General features: G+C 45.1%; 1 protein-coding gene across 1 annotated transcript in view; it reads left to right on the top strand.

Moving 5' to 3' along the window:
* Positions 1-4,140, top strand: part of fam172a (family with sequence similarity 172 member A) — a 139,825-nt gene that overhangs the window by 2,762 nt on the left and 132,923 nt on the right. The window lies entirely within an intron of this gene.

Here is a 4,140-nt window from a genome sequence, read left to right as displayed (position 1 = left end):
CATTCTCTCTCTCTCTCTCTCTCTCTCTCACCCCCTCTGTTCTCTGTCAGTGTCTCTGCTGGCTGTCTGGCTGGCTGAGTGGGGGACATGTTGTGTACTCTACGGCCCGTCAGTAACCTACTCAGCCTTGCCCTCCGCCTGACGGAGCATTTGCATAACCTCGCTGTGCCTAAGAACAGAGACACGGAGACTTACCCCCCACTTGCTGCCGTGCCAACACTCTCTGCCCCCCTTACCCCACCAAGTCCCAGCTCAGTCTCCCATGGAGGGAGGAACACATTTAAAGAGTCTCCATCTCTACTCCCTCACCCTTCTGTCTCCCCTATTCTTTTTTCTCTATATCTCTCTATTTCTGCCCCTGCCCCTGCCCCTGCTCAAAGACATTTTTATTATCTTATATACACAAGATTGATCAGCTATTGTGCGTTTTGGTTACTCAATTTCATTATAGTATTCACAATTCAATCACAACAATTATACTCTTCCTATCTCATCTCTGCGCTCTACAGCAAGAAACAATAGTTCCAGCTTCTTTATCATTTTGCACAGTGTAATTGGCGCTGTGGATCCGCGAAAGTATTCGAGGACCTTTGCCCCCCCCTAGTTCTTTAATAACCTAAATTGAAGATAGCTGCTGAAGATTGTCAACGATAAAATTAAAATAAAAAAGAATACCCTGAAAGCCATGGGAACAGGGTAAAACACATCAGATTAGCTATGGATTGACCATCATTGACATATAGCAAGGTTCCATTAGACTGGTCACGTGCTCATTGTCCTGAGCTAACAAAACTTGTTGACACTATAGACATTGTCGCTTTCCTTTAAATCGATAACTTGAGCTGCAGCAGTCGCAAGACCATTTTTCTATAGTTGAATGCTCTCTTTTGGAACTAAATGAAAGAATTACCGGTAGACAGGCAGTTGTCTGTCTATATCATTAAGTAGACAAAGTTAGACTAATTAATGCGATAACAATGGATTACATAAATGGCGGTACATACCTACTCCCCATCAAGACCATACTTCCAGCACAGACGCTGAACACCCGTGCCACCCACACCCAGTCGACAACAACACGGAACTCCTGTTCCTCAAAGCGTAGCGATATATAGCGTATGTCAGCCTACGATAATCCAGTTCCAAAAAATATATTTTGTATTATATCTCATTGAATTGCCAAACAAAACGTGAGGAAACGAAATCATGCTAAGATATAAAATATTAAAATATGTAAAGTATTGCCCAAGATCTCCCATCACCCAGCATGAAGAATTACCGTCCGGTGCCATTACTCCCGGAAAATTGGGCAACTAAGGCTTCGAGAGAACTGCCGATCCTTTCATCATTACAATTCCGTGACTAATCTCACCTAGTACTGTGCGACACCAGTTCACATGATCGTAGCGCTGTCCCCTCTATGACAGATTCCACAGAGGACGCCATTTCTTCCACTCTGCGACTGAACACACACACTATGACAAAAATGTGAAATTCATTACATTGCCTAAACAACACCTGTGTATTGCGCAGCCACTTGCCTTTCCATTTGGTTAAGATGTTAGACAAAAGGCATTGCGATCCAGAATCTACGGTTTGTCATATCCATGGTTGGCATTAATAAAGAGAAGAGCTGTGCCTAAGAGGTATAAAGGCAGGAGACGACGTGAGAAGTTAGGATACGAACAGTGTAGCCAAAAAGTAGCCTTAGACGAAGAATACAATCTAATTATGGCATTTCAACGGAGGCGTGAGGTGAATACCCGGGACATGACCTCAACAGAACTGGACACTCTTAGGACCATCCCCTCACTCCACATGGCCGTGCGATAACAGGACTTTTCTATAACCAACTGACCCAAGAAACAAGTGGAGACTTGGGAAAAAAGAAACACCAGGTAAGTCCACCCGCACTCTATGAGACATTCGGCCTCCCACAGGCGGTGCTGAAGCCCTCCTGTACTGGCCCATAACACCCAGCGGACTGCAGTTTGGCCCCACAAGAACAACCTTCTCAAGTTAATCTGAGAGGTGCAGCCGGGTTACAGAGGAGAATAACCCTCGCTCGTAACACCAAGAAAACCAGAGAGACATCATTGATGCGTTCAGGAAGCACAAGCAACCCCTGACAGCCAGTGTCCTGTGCTGGAATGAGGGAAGGAAAACGAGGTGTGTTGTGTGTGTCAGTGTGAGCCCTAGGGGTGGTGAATCCCAGGCTCATTCGGCCGTCCCCCCCAACCCAGCCATCCTCCAAGAGGAAATAACGTTTTCTCAACTTACACCCTCTTTTCTGTTCATAATTAGCATCTGTTAAATTTGGGCCGGCTTAATTAGTGTACATAACGCTTGGATTCTTCCAGTAATGGAAAACTGAGGGCTAAGCAAGATGAATGGCGCATCCTATCCTTCAGTGATCTAAATATAAAGAACCTGCAACTATTGTACACAGGCTCGTCTGTATTCAGCATCCATTACAATGGTCAAATAAAGCATTTTTGTTCCAACCTGGTCTCAGGCAAAGGTAGTGGTATAAGCTATAGAAAATTTGCCCGGAACGTCCAGAGGTGAGAAACTAAAGTGAAATCGCTATGCCTTATATAGAAACAAACCTGAGTGGAATGACAAAATAACGAATGGGTATTGGTGGTAAGTATAGTGTGTGTAGTGTGTGTGTGGGGGGAAGTGAGGGGGGGGGAGGGGGGGAGCAGAGGGGGCAGGGCAGGGGCAGAAATAGAGATATAGGACGAGAGAAGAATAGGCGGAGAGCAGAAAGGTGAGGGGAGTGAGATGAATGACTTCTTTAAATTGTACCTCGCTCCATGGGAGACTGAGCTGGGATTGAGGGGAAAAAAAGAGAACAAAAAAAAAAAAAAAAAACCAAAAAGAAAAGAAACAAAATAAAAAAAAAAAAGGTAAGGGGGGCAGCAGAGTTGTTGGACAGCGGCAGCAAGTGGGGGTTAGTAATCTCCGTGTCTGACTGTTCTTAGGCAGGCAACGAGGTTATGCAAATGCTCGCGTCAGGCGGAGGGCAAGGCTGAGTTGGTTACTGACGGGCCGTAGAGTACAACAACATTGTCCCCACTCCAGCAGCCAGACAGCCAGGCAGAGACATCTGACAGAGAACAGAGGGGGTGGAGAGAGATGAAGAGAGAGAGAGAGAAGAGGGGAGAGGGATGGGAGAGGAGGGGCTATCAGGGGAATACTAAAGAAGTCAACCACACCACCTTGTATAAACTCTTCCCTCTCCACTTGTTCACCGCTGGTTTCGAGCCAAAGCGAAATTCTAAGACATACCTTTTATATCAATGGACTGGACCGCACAGCAATCCTGGGTCCATGCTCTGGGTGCTGCCTCCCCCTCGTCACTATAATTGCACCTGCAGCCAACGCACACACACACACAGCATGACAGCAACACACGACACGCACACACTTACAGAGAATCTTTTAACCGGCGCCGCCCAAAAGTCCCAAGGTGAGCAAGCAGAGACCAGTTCTAGGTCATTCAATTAAAAAAGGCAGTGCCATTACACTGAAACCGCAAATCTGTCAATTACACACTGACTGTTTATGTTAAAACTGCCCTTAGTTTGTATGGATAATGGTAATGTTGGTTCTTACATTCATTCTTCAGGCAGTAGGATTTACATAGAATGCAGAGTGGAAGGCTCCACAACCAACTCCTGTAGAAATCAAATCCTGGGATCGGGACCTAAGATCATCTAATGGACGCACAAAATATTGATAAGGGGTCAAAACTGATCAAGGAAGAGACATAAAAAAGAAGGAAAAAACATGTTCTGCTCTTAGCGTATATATCGAATAGTTCTGCCTGTTCAGTCAATAACGATTGGGAAGGCTGGCATTGAGACAGGATCGCCCGTTTCTTGCTGTTTCCCTTCCAGTTTATACTCATAATGATCTCGAAATCATAGCAGTTATTAGGACAAATCAGGTGCCAATATTTAACTTTGCTATTGCAGCTTTTAGCCCAGAAGTATTCGCTTATTTTTCCTTTGTTAAAGCAAGGCCCCTTGGTGTGGGCTTTGTGCATATTGAAAGACTAAAATATGGTCCACTTTACATTCATTGAAACCCATATCAAACTCCATCCAGCGTTTGGGAGAATGTGAAAGGAGG

This window comes from Morone saxatilis, unplaced genomic scaffold (genome assembly GCF_004916995.1).
Source record: "Morone saxatilis isolate NCDOM2014 unplaced genomic scaffold, NCSU_SB_2.0 Contig16, whole genome shotgun sequence".
Taxonomy (NCBI): domain Eukaryota; kingdom Metazoa; phylum Chordata; class Actinopteri; family Moronidae; genus Morone; species Morone saxatilis.
Note: the sequence above shows the minus strand (reverse complement) of the source record. Positions and strands in the feature narration are given on the sequence as shown.